At 33.1% G+C, this 17,747-nt stretch overlaps 1 long non-coding RNA gene across 1 annotated transcript; it reads right to left on the bottom strand.

Moving 5' to 3' along the window:
- Window positions 1-9,245: 9,245 nt before the first annotated feature.
- Window positions 9,246-11,269, bottom strand: LOC115877452. The gene is made up of 3 exons (XR_004049353.1): window positions 11,230-11,269; window positions 11,091-11,174; window positions 9,246-9,368 (listed from the first exon to the last, which is right to left on the bottom strand). It is a non-coding gene; the product is annotated as an uncharacterized LOC115877452 (long non-coding RNA).
- Between the last annotated feature and the right edge of the window lie 6,478 nt (window positions 11,270-17,747).

Here is a 17,747-nt window from a genome sequence, read left to right on the forward strand (position 1 = left end):
AGTGGTGCATCGGAACACGGGACATAGGAAATCCCATGTAAATTTTGAAAATGTCAGATATTACCTCCCCAGATAATTTTATACAAAAATTTACTTTTTGAAGAAAAAAGTTGTTCTTTTGTCTAAATTTTTTTATTATTTAGACTAAGCATCTAAAAGATATTTGGAAAAATCTACCTTCAAATTACTAAAAATGTATAATACGGTCAAGAGAAAGTTATAATTAAAATACCAGCAAAAATATGATTTTGTCATTGTTAAATTCGATGTCAATTTTTTTTGTTTACGAGAATTTATGTTGTTTGTAAAGGGTGGTTAATTTTTTTCTGAATTAGAATGATTATCTACAAACAAATTAGTTGAACTGAGATTAGTTTCGTGGTGTATGAGTTGTTTGCTGCTCATACCACAAACATCCACAATAATTTAATAAACAATAGTTATTTTTATACAAGACGATAAATAATGGTATTTTATCAGCCGATCAAAAATTAATTCACGAGCGATGAAATCGCGAGTGAATTAATTTCGGGAGGCTATAATGCAATTTTATCGTCGTGTATAAAACAATATTTTTTTCCACAGCGAGTTACGTTTTAAAAAGATATTCAGAAATTATTATTTCAAGGAATTTATTACGAGTAGAAAAAATAAAAAGTATTGTGCTGGGTTGGCGTTGATTTCTATGTAATTTGACAAATAAATAAAGCTGTCTCTTTAGTTGTCAGTTTTGAGTCAATATTTTTTAATTCTCTTTCGTGCCGATTGCTGATTGAATTGGAGCCAGAAATGGCTCAAAACGAAATAAGTAAGTTACCAACAGATATTCAGGCCGAGGCGACAAACGCCATATCCAAACTACTTCCATTTAAATCCCAAATAACTTATGAAAAGGAGTACAAAAATTCTCAGAAATAGAGGCAATTAAAAAACGTGCGAGAAGAAATAAAGTTTTTAACCTATCCTCGCTGTTAAAGTATCATTTAATCTATCCTTGCGGTTAAAGTACTATTTTATCTACTATTTTTGATAGATATAAAGCAATTTTAACAGTTGCTATGGAAAAAAAATATATTTGTAACTAAAAGAACATTATTAAACTATATCAATTAATGTAAGCTAAAAAGTGAAGGGTTCTTGCAGTATCAATATGTAATATTTAAATAAAAATATTTCTTGCCATTTAACTGTTCTTTTGTGAAATTTTCAGCTTTCAAAAATAATGAAAAACTGAAAATATCAAAAAGTTATGTTTTTTTGTCGTTATGAGGAAACCAGCCACCCTCTTGTTACCAGTTTCGGTGCCTAAATCCCATCATCAGACAAGCTAAACGGGCTGAATTTACCAGAACGGCAAACAAACAAGTTACTATATCAACTGGAGACTTAGTCAATTTGCATGCTATTTCAGCTTATAATAAAAAATTAAAAAAATATATTTCTGGTTTATTAATGCATCTCTTAATGATATGGCATAATGAATATTAATTTTAATGATCAGTAAATTGCAACACAATCAAATTGGGCTTGAAGCAATTACTATATTTTCTTCTCGAGTATTGTAGTATTTTCAAATTTACACCTATGTCAGACTAATCCATCTAAACCCCATTTATCTCAAATACAATCAACAGAAACCTCCATTCCAGACGGTGGCGACCGTCAGCTTGCCGCCTCCGTTACGTAACCCTTTCCCCCTCCCCTCGCTCACTCTCTCTCTCTCTCCAAAACCCGTCGTTTGCCGCCGGAGAAAACAAAAATCTACCCCTTATCCCACAAAGCACACTTACTGGTTTTGGAACTGCTGCACGTATCCTCCGGGTCCAGAAACCCGCCTGTGGAGGCTCCTGACAGACATATAGGGTTCCGTGCCTACCGACGGCCACTAGCATTTCCGTGCGTGGGCCACGATTGATGCGGACGCGGCGGCCGGACGACTCTGGTGAAGAAGCACTAGAACTGTATCGCAACGAACGACGACGTAATGATGAAACATGGCGAGCGCCAGCGGCCGCTGCCGACGTTGGCGGTGGTGGAGGTGCTGTGGCTGCTGCTGCCACGCAGGACAGGCGCTGACTGAGGGCGAGGGGTCGGGCGAGTGGTGGCGCAGGCGCGAGGGATGGCGAGAAGAAAGAGTCGGAGGCGGGAGAGTCGGGAGATGGGAAGACGTGATGGAGATGTGGAGATGCGTTTGGGTTGTAAGAATTGTAAATAGTGACCTTTGTTTGGAAGTTACATACTAGTAAGGAGAGTACAGGAATCCGAATTAAAGAAAAAGTTAAATATATCACTTCCTAAAAGTCCTAATTCACAGAGTTACGTGGTTAATAATATTAACCCTTAACGGCTACAGAGTGGTCTGTCAGATACCTCGAACTAAACATTCTAGTGATGGTAATACCGGTTCCATATTAGTAGCGTTACAATAGTGACCGTTCCAGAGAATTACCTCGACTTTTGTAACCAAGACTCCGACTTCCAAAGTGTCGCTGTTCTCGTCTATACGTTATGTCTGGCCACCTTTGAATAAAAATATCTTTTTATTCAAAGCTGGCTACTGTACAGGGTGGGCCAAATTCAACGCTTTTAAATGGAAACACCCTTTTCTATAGGAGATAGACAAAAACGAATATCGGTGTCTGGAGCTCAATTTTTGTCGAAAACATAATGGTGAAAACCACATATCGATATCTGTTACCGTTTCGGAGTTACGGGGTGTTTTTCAAAAATATGCATTTTTAACAAATCGCTGTAACTTTTTTGCTATGGAAAATTTTGTATTTTTATGAAAACATTTCCAAAGCATCTTTTTACGTAGAATTTAATGGTTTAAGTAATTTTTTTTTTAAATTAATAATTTAAGAATTATCAACAGAAAATTTGATTTTTATATGGGACACCCTGTATATTTTAAATTTATTGAAAAGAATTTAAAATTACCTTTTCAAAAATATAACACACTTGATATTTTGCCCGATTCCTCTGCGAGATATAGAGTATATAAAAATTCGCCCGCTTTAAATAAGTAGGCTTTGAACGGCACCGGCTGCAATGCAAAAAAATTCTAGCTGTGAACATCAATTAATACGAAAATAATATTTGCTATGAGAGATGCAGAATTTTATAACAATTTAAAATATATTTAACCAACATCAACACATTTAAACTATATATATATAATAACAATAAAAATAAATAGCAAACCAAGACATGAGATTTTGCTACAGGTGTTCGACATATCGACCGTCTTCTGTTATGGACAGACGGGGCAGTTTTTCAACATTTCTCGCGGAATTCATTAACTCAGTGGGGGTGAAAGATACCGATACTACAACATAATTGCTAAGTATTTCTAATTCTTGTCTAGATTATACGGAAGAATAAGAAACCTTTATTCTTCCTCAAATATATCCATAGGATCCATGAGCACTAAGTCAGGCGGCCTCGACGGCCAACGGCTGGGATCTTGGTTAGCTATTCAATTATTCCTGAAATTGGCTGCAAAAATTTGCTGATAACTTCAGCGTTCAGAGGCGGTGTTTCGTCTTGCTAGAAAAAAAATGTTTTCGACTTCCATTAAGGGCATATCATCAATAAGGGGTCCAAAGCTTACTAGTTAAAAGTGGCGAACTTTTAAAAATTCTGTATCGAAGGGGATCATAACAAAATATCAAGTGTGCTATATTTTCGGAATGGTAATTTTAAATTCTTTTCAGTTAATTAAAAATATAGAGGGTGTCACAAATAAAAAATCAATTTTTCTGTTGATAACCCTTAAATTCTTAATTTTAAAAAATTAAGTCATTAAATTCTATGTAAAAAGGTGCTTTGGAAATGTACGGTAGAAATACAAAATTTTCCATAGCAAAAAAGTTACAGCAATTTGTTAAAAATGCACATTAGATACCGATATTAGTTTTCGTCTATGTCCTATAGAAAAGGGTATTTCCATTTAAAAGCGTCCAATTTGACCCACCCTATACCTACCTACTCCTATCCCTGCCGTTATTTCTGTGGCCGTGCAAATTCATAAAGAATAACAATTCTAACCCCCCTCTCCCAAATTTTTAAAAAATAAACAACGTGCCGATGGCTAGAAGAATTTAGTTATGTTAGCTTTTAATTTTGAAAATAATAGTATATTATTGAACGAGCAATTTATGCTAGCCATTATTCACGCAGGGTGACGTTACGTCACGAGCCGTAGGCGAAGGGCGCCAGTCACCCGAGTGAATAATGGCTATAAATTGCGAGTAACTGTACTATACTGTACTGAACTGTACTATACTTTGTCCACGGCCATTATAATAATTATGAAGAGTGTTTGAATATATATTTTTAATGTGAATCTTAGTATTAATTATTATATTCATGTTTTAGGGGAAAGTCACTACCTACTTAAAATTTGGCAATTTCAAACGTCAAAATTAACTAAAAGATAATAAAAACGTCAATATCATCAGTTGCTATGCATCGAGAGTCGCAGTCATCTCGAACTATTCTGTTTTCAAATATTTGGACTATTCTATTTTCAAATATTAGATGTGTTTTACGACATACCAGTATATTAGTGCTTTTTTCTACCACCTTTAATAAAATAAGTTTGTTGAAAAGTGATAGATCGTACCAGCTCACTTTTTGTTGTTTTGTGTAACTAAAGTTGGTAATTTGTGTTTTATTTGTTTATTGCGAAGGAAATGGCTGACCTTAGGCAGAGCGTTACACAAATGTCGCTCACATTGGAAAAGCTTGTTACAAGGGATAAGACCTGTACATATCATAATATGCAGCGGAAAAAATCCATTTCAACGCAGACGGGCCCTATAGATCACCAAAATAGTACTTTAGATAGTACTTTAGCTTTTATAGATTCGCCAAAAAAAATAGTTTCACCCAAAATAGTGTCATCGCAACCTCCTAAGGCCGCCATAAGAGAAGACTGGAATTATGTGGTGGTGTCCAGAATTCCACCTCCTTACACAGCGAATCAACTTGCGCACTATGTTAAAGAAAAACTAGGAACCACCGACTTCATCAGATGCTTTCCAATGCTGAAAAATAAGGACAGTTCCCATTCCGATTTCAAAATTGGAGTGCAAAAGAGGTGTCACTTGGTGCAGCTTAAGGACATAAATATGTGGCCGCCGGGAACCATAATAGATTCAACCTCAACATCCTTAAGCCAAGCTTCGTTTACTTCTTCGGTTGAACCTGCTCAAAATCTCAAAATAAACATCATTGAGAACCGCAAGCTACCTCACCTACTTGACCCACCACTGGCAACTATGCCAAGGGAGGTAAGAACTATTAAGATTGGGTCTGACAGGGAGGCTATAGCTGCTTGCAAGTCCCTGGCGATGGAAAATCCAGAAATTATTGTGCAGGGAAGTGCGAAGAGAGATGGTTTGGCAGTTATGGACCCGATGACCCCACCTATAGTACGGCTGTCTCAGGACTCAGATGCGGTAAATGGACGTTACGTGTTGGCCAGGTTGAGGGACCCCTCCATTTTGAAATCTCTTAGGCTATTCCTTGCCTATCTTCACGACCAACCATCCAGTGTGTGTTTTGAAGGACACACTAGTACCAGCATCAAATTGATGCTTGCATCAGAAGGGCTACCTAGTGACCTGGAGTCCTTGCGTAAGTTGTACTACCGCTTCCACAACGCCTATGGTATTGGTTCAACTGAAGTTGATGCAGATCTTTCAGCTTTCAGGTCATTCTTTTCTGCGGAGAGCCTTCTACGACTTCAAAAAATTAGGGAAAGTCATGGCAAATATTATTCCAGTGGTTCCCCAAATAAGAGTAAAAATTTTTAGTTGAATTGACGCGAACAGAGGATCAAGCACCCTCTGAAGAATTAAGCGATAGCAAGCTTGGTCTATTCCTTATTAATATTCAGTCCTTAAGACATAAAACAGATGAATTATATCTTTTACTAGAAGAACTTGAATTTCCAGATATCATTGCCATAACTGAGCACTGGTTGAATTTTGATGAGCCTGTGTTTATTAAAAATTATACCACAGTAGCCAGATTTGATAGAACAAATTTTTCTCATGGAGGTACTATGATAATGTCTTTAAACAACGACTTTTCCGAGGTAACTAGGTACAATGATTTGTTATCTGAAAAAGTATTCGAATTTTCCATTGTCCACCATAATGCTTATGACCTTTACATTATTTGTATTTATAGAACACCTGACTCTGACGTGCAATTATTCTGTCATAATCTACTAAGCTTGCTTAAGTCCCTGCCCTTGAAAAAGCAAATTAATTTTGTGTGGTGATCTTTAATATTGACTTTCTTAGTGTATGTGCTGCTCAGGAGTTTCTTTCAGTCCATTTTTGATTCTTTTGAATGGCCATGCATGTAGGCTCACCTACCAGAATATCCAATACCAGTTCTAGTACTATAGACTATGTTGTGTCATCTTTGATCCTAACTCCATCGCCTGCAACGTCTTTAGCTCGGGTCTCTCTGATCATGAAGCAGTTTTAACTGAATTTTCGATAAAGTCCAAAATCAAAAATGCCCCTCGTAAATAATGCCGTATTTTTTCAGAAAAGAATGCTCAAAAGTTCAGCCACTTATGTAAAACAACCAATGGGATACTAGCTCTTATGATGTCGACACCGAATTTTCTATTTTCGTAAAACATTAACCAGTCTAGCGTTCAAATCCTTTCCTCTTAGGCCTATAAACAATAAGCATAATAAACCTTGGACCACTAAAGGTCTACGCATATCTTCTAAAAACATGCGTTCATTATCTCACTTTAAAAAAATTCTCAGACAGTCTCTTCTTCCACAATTACGTAAAACTATACAGAAAAAATTTATCATAAGACTATAAGAGCCGCTAAGGACCTTTATTATAATAGGAGAATAGTCAATTCTGGTAATGTTGCTAAAGAAACATGGTCTATTGTGTATGAGTTGAGGAACAAAGCTTCTTCGTCTAGCAATATCTCTACCTCCTCGCCTGAGAACCTTAACGATTACTTTGTAAATGTAGCCAAAAACTTAAATCTAATACCATATGTCCCTCCTCATGATCCACTTTCTTATCTCTCTAATGATAATGTAAACTTACATGTTTCTTTTTTTCGCCCGTAGTTCTTGAAGAGCTTCTGCAGTACAATTAATACCACCAAAAATAAATCCTCTTCTGGGACCGGGCACGGTCTAACTTTAAAAATATTTTCGAATCTGCCAAAAGCACTCTTGAATCACCTAACAACTTTAATACACATGTCGTTCCAAAATGGTATTTTTCTCTAAAATGTCTTAAGACGGCAATACATCATTCCACTGCACAAAGGAGGAGACAAAGATGAAGCTTCTAACTATCGCTCAATTGCACTCCTTCCAACGCTAACTAAGATCATAGAAAGGTTGGTTAAAAGCAGGCTGGTATCTTTCTGTTTAAGTACAAAAATACTTACTGAATATCAATTTGGATTTCTAAGCAACAAGTCCACAAATGACGCTATGTTTTCCCTCCTTAATAAAGTTTACTCCAGCAGCCTAAACAAATCATCATTCTACAGCAACAATTTTCTGTGATTTTTCTAAGGCGTCTGATTGTGTAAATCATAAGATCCTAATTAATAAACTGCAGCACTATGGGTTCAGGGATCATCTCTCGAATGGTTTAAGTCGTATCTGAGCAACAGAAGTCAACTGTGAGGGTGGATACCACGTTGTCTTCTAGCAAGCCAATAGAATGTGGAGTACCAAGGCTCAGTACTAGGCCCTATTTTTCTTCTTCTTTTTATTAACGACATTGCTAACATAAACATCAGTGGCAAAATATGTCTTTTTGCGGACGACACTAGCTTCACTTGGAGCAACAAGGACATCGCGGCACTTCATAGGATTATATCAAATGACTTAATCACCATTAAATCTTGGTGCGATTCGAACCTCCTGAGTCTCAACATTTCTAAACTAAGGCTTTGTCGTATAAAAACTCGTTGCAGCCTTTTGTACTTTACAACACCACCACTGACGTCGTAAAATCTGTAAAATTCTTAGGGCTTGTTGTGGACAATTCTCTGAAATGGGACATACATATCGAAGCTTTGTCGAAAAAATTGAGCTCTGCCTGTTTTGCATTAAGGTCTGTTTCTGAGGAGCTTAACTTGTCAGTGGCGAGAACTGTTTATTATGCACTTTTTGAGTCGCACCTCAGGTATGCCCTTCCATTCTGGGGTACGTGTTGTGCGGCTCAATTTGACCGCATTTTCAAGCTCCAGAAGAGAGCTGTTCGATATTCACTGGGACTAAAACAGCAGAACTCATTGCCGGGGCTTTTTAGAGAATTAAAATATTGACTCTTCCCTTCCTTATTTATATTTGAATCCGTTTGCCTAATACGTAAACATGTATCAGCTTCTCAAGAAAGGCCATCTCACACTTATCCACTCAGGAACGCGGAGCAAGATCTTTATCTACCTACCCCATGCTCAGAGTTAGTTAAAAGTTCAATATTATACAACTCGAAAAAAATGCACAATCACCTGCCATTTGAAATCAAATCCATAACATCATTTTTTTTATTTCGCAAAGCATTGAACTCTTATTTACTAGGCAAGGCTTTCTACGCCGTAAATGAATTATATTTGAATTGAAAATCGAATTTGATCTTGAAAACACTGGTCTAATGTTTGCTATTGCTATATTTACTAATGACATGGAAATTAATTTATTTAGAGGTCATTGATATTTTGCTATAAACTGGCTAAATATTTTTGAATATTATTTTAATTTTTTTTGTTCTTTGACATTGTAAACATTTATAAATGTTTATTTTAACACTAAGACTGACAATATTATTTGTATAATGTTTTGTATTATCTTTTGTTTGTTTGTTTGTGTACCTTGTTTTTTTTTTACTTTGTTTGTTAGTTTACCTTTGTCTACAAATTGAAAAATTTTTTGACAATAAAGGCATTTATTCATTAAAGGGTTATATATGTATTTGAATTTTATTGATGCTGCTTCAACTTTAGTTGAGTACAGTTGTTGGAGAACGATAAATTAGAGTACCAGCATCTGACTTTTTGTTGTTTTGTGTAACTAAAGTTGTTAATTTGTATTTTATTTAAAGTTATATATGTATTTGCCACATTTAAGGGACACCCGGTATAGTATAGGGGGTCCAGTTACCTCATACATTAAATACTGATTAATATTATAATTGGAATATTATGATAAATAAGAAAATCCATTACATTAAAATCAATGACTTTATTAACATAATAACAAATTAACCAGATAAAACATATTTTCCATAAAACAATCTTTTTGGTATAATAAATTATCAATTCGTTTATTTCTTTCCGGACAGAAGCGTACCTAAAAAAATAAGGTTTTTAGTGAATCATAAATTAAGAAATAAATAATTAAAGCTACTACTAAATAATACTTAAAATCTAAATTAGGTACCTCATATTATCTAAAAAAAGCATATTTTAATTTCTTTGGATATATGATTTTTTATCAAAAAAAATTTATATGCATTTACCGGCACGAAAAACAATTTGTAGCTAAATTATTTCACTTTATAGTATTTTCTTTTAAATTAAAAATGAATTTCCCATCTGTTAATTATACGAGAAAACACGAAATGTTGTTATTTTGGTGAAAGTGTAGAACACCCTGTGAAATATGTTAAAAAGCAAGGAATTTGAAAATTATTTCAACACTTAGGTGCATTTTTTACGATAGTTTATTTTTTGGTTCATCTCAGTTCTCAGTGGCTGTATTTTAATATAAAAGATAATCGCTTTTGATGAAGACGCTCTGGGACCAAAAGCAAAGGCATGGGTTTAATGTAAAAATTACGAAAAAGTGTTAGTGCCTTCTTCAAAAGCGAATATCTCCAACAAAAAAAAACTATTGAGATGAACAAAATAACAAAACTATTGAGAAAGAATGTACCTAGATGAGATTTTTTAAATTCCTTGCTATTTTAATATATTCCAGAGGGTGTTTCAAACTTTCACCAAAATATCAACATTTTGTTTTCCCTCGTATAATTAACAGTTGAACTTTCATTTTTAATTTAGAAAGATATACTAAATAGTTTAGCTATACATATTGCTTAAAAAATCATCAAAATCGGCCCACTAGAACTTTAAAATACATCAAAATTTTAACGTGCCTGTTTTTCGTACCGGTGAGTGTATATTTCAATTATGATTCATGTACAGGGTGGCTCGAATTCGACGCTCATCGTTGGGATTTCGGAAACCGTAAGAGATACAAGATCGGTTAAATGGAGAAAAAGTTGCGCAATTTGATGCTCAATAAAATGCCGTATTGCATTTTTATTTTTTATTTTTTTTTGCATAAAATATTCTGGTGATGGAATTTTCTGTACGAAAGGTCGGCAAATATCAAAGTGACTATATATATTATTTTAAGGGTGATGAAAGGATTTAATTAAATTGAAAAAAAAATCAGGTCCGTATTTAAAAAAATTAAGTCGATGATGGTCGCCAGAAGCCGAAACGTCAGAATCAATATTTAATCACACAGAGTGTGATTAAATATTGATTCGCCACGCCCACTCGGTGCCCACTGAGCGAGTATATAAACGCTCAACTTGTAGATTGTACTTTAGTTTATAATCATCTGCTGATGATGCTAACATGGTTAGCGAAACGCGCGTCCAGTGTAAAAGTAAAAGTGTTTTGGCGTATTGTGGTGATTTAGTGTTTTTATTTTGCTGTGTTTTTCATTTTAAGTTATCTTAACAAATAAAACCAGGAAACAATAGAAAACAAAATTTAAAATTCCGTATTTGAAAAAAGTATTCGGAATTTTTCAAAATGCATTTTATTGAGCATCAAATTGCGCAACTTTGCCTCCATTTAACCGATCCCGTATCTCTTACGGTATTTTTCCCAATGATGAGCGTCGAATTCGAGCCACCCTGTACTAAAAAGGGATATATGCTTTAATCTACTTATGAAACACACAATTTTGACTATTTTGACGAATAATGTTATACTATTTCGCGAAGAGTTACACCATAGAAACTACATTAATGAGAAAATAAGCAGATGTACATACCATTAGCTAAACTTTGTACAACGCCACTCACTGTTGAAAGGACCGTACCTAGCTGGTCTGTCACAGTTGACAAATCAGGCAGTGCTATAAAAATATACATATGCACTAAGTCTTATAGTCCATACGTTCTACTACTTACCCTGCTCTTGAGAATCGGCTATGAGAACCTAAAAAAAAACAATAAATAATTAAAATATGCTTTTTTTAAACCACTTCTTGATATTTTTCGCATTTAATCATCTACCCTCCCGGAATCTAATATATAAAATCTTCATGTCACTGTTTTAGTATACACCTCCGAAACGTCTTAACCAATTCGATGAAAGTTTCTATGTATACCCCGTAGGTCTGAGGAACAGGTTGTTATCTATTTTTTATACCCCTAAGTGATAAGGGTGGTCCACCCCAATTTTTTTTTTTATTTTTTGGACAAATTATGTTTATGAAGTGGCATTAAAAAATACATACAACCCTAAATTTTCACCTTTCTACCATCAACCCCTATTTTTTAATAGCGATATTAGTTATTCAATTATCTTCAATCCCGTGAATAAAAATGACTGTTGTCCCATAAAAAAATATTTATATGGCAAAAAAAAAACGTTTGCCGGGTCAGCTAGTTATGCTATAAAAATCTGGCTGCGGAATCCAGAGAGAATCTAGAGAACATTAGGAAAAAGCGTGGAGTGAAAAACGGAACAGATAAAATCAAGGTAATGTCTATTAATGAAGATATTTTATTGTCGTATTTTTTAAAACATCAAGAAAAATTTATACATATGCAATTTCATCCATGTGGTCAAAGTTTTCGATGTTAAAAGCTGCTTTAAAGGTCTACAAAAACATAAATATTGAGAATTATGGTAAGCATTGCTGCAGTATTAGTAATCAGCCAACAAATTGATTCTTGATTACAATTTCGTTATTTGACTAGTGGGATAATAGTTATTATTTATATAATATAAATACCATTTTATCGTCGTTGTTATTATACAACAATATATTACTACAAAAAAAAAAAAAAAATTATTTTTTTTAAAAAATATCAGGAAATTATTTAATTTATTACGAGATTAAGAAAAATTTGTTGCTGTGTTGGCGTTGGTTTCTTATGTAATTTGGGACAAATAAATAAAGCTGTCTCTTTAGTTGTCAGTAGTTTTGCAGTTCAATATTTTTTAATTCTCTTTTCGCTGTCGATTGCTGATTGAATTGAGCCAGAAATGGCTTCAAAACGAAAATAAGGAAAATGACCAGCAGATATTCAGCTGAGGCGACAAACGCCTTATCCACACTACTTCCATTTAAATCCCAAATAAAAAATATAAAAAAAAAAAAAAAAAAAAAAAAAAAAAAAAAAAAAAAAAAAAAATTAAAAAACGTGCGAGAAAGAAATTAAAGTTTTTAACCTATCCTCGCTTGTGGTTAAAGCAATCATTATTAATCTACCCTTGCGGCGGTTAGTTACTCACTCACTCTCTCTCTCTCTACTATTTTTGATAAATATAAGACAAGTTTAACAGTTTCTGTGGAAAAAAGTTATTTTATCCCACTAGCGGATAAAATATTACTTTAAATGCTTCATTATGAGCGGATAAAACTCAAATTATTGTATGATTGTGTATAAATAGTATATTGTTTTATTAGGTTTGGCACAAAAAGTCATTTTTACTCCGAATGCTTTTTTTCAAATGCCACAAATAATTTTTTAAACAATTTAAAACATTCCAAATAATATAAAAGGATTTAAAAACCATACCTTGTGTGTAATTATATATCGAGAAACTATGGTTACGGGCTTGTTTAATTTGACCATACTTAATAATATATTTTCGAACTTTTATACTTAGGCGTAAAAGTGCTTTACTTTTATGCTGTTACGATGATAAAATGATTTTTAAAATCCTTATTTTGTTAATATAGGGTGGCCCATCGAAAACGTTCCGCAAGGCATAACGGCCAGGGTATTTTTTTTTCAAAAAATCCAAAAACACGTCAATTTTGTTTGTGAGGGGGACAACTTTTGCCCCAAAAATGATTGCAAAACTTCAACCTTCTAAGCGGGGGAGTCATCCCCAACTTTTTTCAAATGAAAAAGGGGGTCAAGTGGCGCCACAATAGAAAGAGCTTTCTATTCTCTATATTTCCGCTTGCTTTTTGAAAATCGGTCGAGTCAATTGAGAAAATATGAAGGATTGAAATTTGAAAAGTTTATTTAAACATTTATCAGAGTAAATTATAAAGATAAATTCCTTCTTCGACCAATTTGGTTGTTTTTTTCTTTATTACTAGACGCATTTTTCACTTGCTGGCCAAGGTTGATGATCAGTGCGGTAGTTGCTAGATAGCTGTTCTGTGACTTCTGCGTTAAAGTTCTTCTCAACATCGTTAAACTGACTAACTAACCTTAACCTAACCTAATCCACATTAGAATTTCCAAAATACCAGCCCACACGTTCAATTTCTGAGGGTTTTGTGTGTGCACCTCGTGAAAAACCCTGAGGTTGTCCTCAGACCAGTACCGACAGTTGTACCGATTAACTACACCGTTCAAAAAAAAAGTACACTCATCCGAAAAACACACATTAAATAGAAAATTATTATCATTCGCCACTCGTTTCACTCATAGTTTCACAAAATTGCAAGCTATAATCAAAATCGTCTGTGTTGAGTTCTTGTACCAACTGAATTTTGTACGGGTGGAACTTGTGTTTTTTTTAATATCTTTTGGACACTTGTACGATTCACGCCGGTCTTATTGGCTCATTTTCTTGTACTCAGCCTACTATCCATGGCAACTTGGCCCAATACGAATACCTCCATAGCTTCATTTACTATAAGATTTTCCCTCTGCCTCTTTTTATTCATAACGAAACCAGTTTCGCAAAATTTTGCTACTAACTCGCGAACAATTTTGCCATAAAGGTGCTTGTCAGGATAGCGTTCGTTGAATATGTGCGCAACCCGATCATCTATTATTATTAAAATAAAGTTCGATTATTTCCACTTTTTCTGCAAGTGAGCACACTATAATTGTTAAGAAGTTTAACGATATTGAGAAGAACTTCAACGCACAAGTCACAGAACAGCTATCTAGCAAATACCGCACCTGATCGTTCAACCTTGCGGCAAGTGAAGAAATGCGTAAACATCTAGAAATAATAAGAAAAAAACTCAAATTTTTTTTTATTATTTTGATTATTTATCATTATCATTTACTCTGATAAATGTTTAAATAAACTTTTCAAATTTCAATCCTTCATATTTTCTCAATGGCTCGACCGATTTTCTTCAAAACGAGGGGGGGAAATATAGAGAATAGAAAGCTCTTTCACTGCGGCGCCACTTGACCCCCCCTTCCATTTGAAAAAAAAAAAAAGTTGGGGGATGACACTCCAGCTCAGAGGGTTGAAGATTTTTGCAATCATTTTGGGGCAAAGTTAAGTCCCCCTCACAAACAAAATTGACGTGTTTTTGGATTTTTTGAAAAAAAAATACCTTAGCCGTTATGCCTTGCGGAACGTTTTCGATGGGCCACCCTGTATATTGCACAGAGTGTTTCAGATTTTTTCTAAAATATCAACATTTTGTTTTCCCTCATATAAAATTGACAGATAAGAACTTTTATCTTTAATTTAAAAAGAGACACTAAAAAGCCAAATAATTAAGCTACAAATTGCTTAAAAAGAGACACTAAAAAGTAGTAGTGGGAACTATCGAATGAATACTATCGAAACATTCGATTCATTCGAATAATTTGATAGCTAGTAAGAAAATATTCGTTGAAAACTATTCGAATAAAAATTATCGAATCGTCATCTGCTTTGAAATATTGTATTCTAGTAATTCGGCAGCAAAACCATTCATTTATAAAATTCATTCATTTATGAAATCTATTTATTCCTCAGGATCGAAATATAATAAAATATTAACTGAATTTTAGTTGTCGCCCGGCGACGTAGGTCTCTTTCCGAGAAACCCGGTCGGTGGCAATGCTATGAAAGAAGCCAGCATCTTTGATTTTTGCGGAGTCCGATAAAGATAGCGACACATTTTTTATTGAGGTGCTAGTATTTACACAGAAATACATTATGAAGGGCGCTGTTGCCATATATTGATATTAGTTGATATTAGCAAGAAAAATTATTGTTTGGCTTTAGTTAGTTAGGGATAGTATTTCTATATATTTTGCATTTTTTTTATTAATATTCTGTTGTTACACTGCAATAGTACTTGTTATTTTGGATGCAGGAAAATTATTTTTCAATGCTTTTAAGCAAAGACTGGTTTAATAAATAATAATAATTTGTAACAGTAATAATTTGTTATAGTACCTATTAAGAACAAAATTTAAAATCATTTAATATAAACATTTTTTGGGTAGTAGTAAAATATAAACAACAAATTAGATGTCAAAAATTATTTATATTAGATCCTATTTATAACAATATAATCTCTAAATTTTTTGTGGCAACGTTGGTTTATTAAATAATAATAATTACAGAACTAATTTGTTATATTAACAACAAATTTTAAAATCATGAAATATAAACATTTATTAATTTTCTAACCATGCAGTGTATTGGAAGGAAAATAAATTTGAGATATTATTAAAAATACGATTTGAGCATTTTCTAACTGGCCAGGATACGACACTAAAAACATTAAACGATCAAATCTATTTTTCCAAGGCTCCTTGATTAAGAATTAGTGTTTTTAAGATAGCCATGGCACTCTAGATTGAATTTTAAAATACGATTTTTTATTAAGCGAAATCATGAAATATAAACATTTATTAATTTTCTAACCATGCAGTGTATTGGAAGGAAAATATAAATAAAAAATTAGAATTCAAAATTATTTATATTAGGTGCTTTATATTACTATTTAAAATTTACTTTAAAATATAAATGAAATATTTCTTCGCAAAAAACTAATGTAAGAATTAGTATAAATAAAATACAAATATCGCTAACTTTTTTTTAAATTGGCACGTGTAAAATGTTCAATTTAATTTTCACCCCATAATTTGAGTTTGATAACCATTTACTTAACCACATTATTTAAATATGATTATTAAGTTCAACTAATTTATATTATTAAAACATCTAAAATACAAATATGTATTTTTAAAATTCAAAAGTTCATCTCTGCCTCTTTTAAAAATTGCGACTTTTCAAAATTCTCATTAAAAAATAAAAAACCATATACCATATAAAATTAAATAATTGAAAGATCGGGCTACGGAAAATCACACAACTTTTCGAAAAAATTTTGGACCACCTGCACACGCACATAATGGTCAATTAAAAAAACTACTATTTTAGTATTTTAAATATTTTAATAAACGCAAAAATAGCAGAGTATTTATACGGCGAAGTTATAAAACTTTGGAAGAACTAATAATGCAGTGACGCGCACAAAAATCGTAAACGAATACTAAATTCATTTATCCAAAGCATTCGATAGTGGCTCAACGATAACCATTTAGTCGCACGGCGAGGTTGTCACATATGCTTTAGTATACAAATGAATGAATGATTTTATTCGAATAAAACCATTCGATAGCTGAAATCATTCATTTAGTAACCATTCGATAGTCTAATTCATTCGATAGTTCCCATCGCTACTAAAAAGCCAAATAATTAAGCTACAAATTGCTTAAAAAGACACCAAAATCAACCCACAAGTAAACAAAATATATTAAACTTATAAAAATACATGAAAATTTTAAGGTATCCGTTTTCGTGCCGGTGAGTGTATTATCACTAAATAAAAATGAATGCAATAAAATAATATATACAAAAACATAAATAAAAAACACGACAAATTTCACAGACATTTTTGATGTGAAATTTAAATCAGACATTTCGGTAGCTTGGTATATTATAATAATCGAAAATTAAAATCATCCCTCGTCAGCAAATATTTAGAAGGAAATCCGAAAAAAACAAATTGCCGTGTCGAAATTGGAACAATTTTTCACGCTTCGCGGCGTAGAGATTAGACACCAAAAATTTCCTGTAAAACAATCCTATTATTTGACATAATTACGTTCTATACAATTATATTCATTTGTTTTAATGTTAATATATTTCGATTTATTATTGTGATGTAATGATATTAAAAAAATAATAACTTGACTCATAGAAATATTTATAATATTTATTTAGACGTCGAGGTGCTGAAGACTAGTAAGAAAAATGGTGAGGATATTTACTAGATATTAATAACAGCACAGGGTGTCCCATTTTAGTTGAAACTGCTACAGTATCTCCGCGTTATTAGTGAAGATAGAAGGGTGGGGCTTGCAATACGTAACTGAACGAAGCACAATTTGAGGAAAATAGAAAAACGTGATGTGGACAGTCTTAATATTAATATTAAGGGCTCAAATTTTAAATTAGGTATCTTTTACGTCAAATTGAAACTTTTGAGCCTGTTTGCAAGAAAAAAAAAATTTTATTTTATTTTTTTTGAATCACCACAATATTACAATGTCACTGAAAAGTCTGTCCAATGAGAGAATATATGGCACTAACAATTATTGCTGCCTGTCATTTTAATTTACCGGTAAATTGCATTTACTGTCAATTTTTAAAATCTTCACAATTTGGACAGACTTTGTACAAAAAATACTACACATATCGCTTTCTA

This window comes from Sitophilus oryzae, unplaced genomic scaffold (assembly GCF_002938485.1).
Source record: "Sitophilus oryzae breed Bouriz unplaced genomic scaffold, Soryzae_2.0 scaffold_1492_pilon_pilon, whole genome shotgun sequence".
NCBI lineage: Eukaryota > Metazoa > Arthropoda > Insecta > Coleoptera > Curculionidae > Sitophilus > Sitophilus oryzae.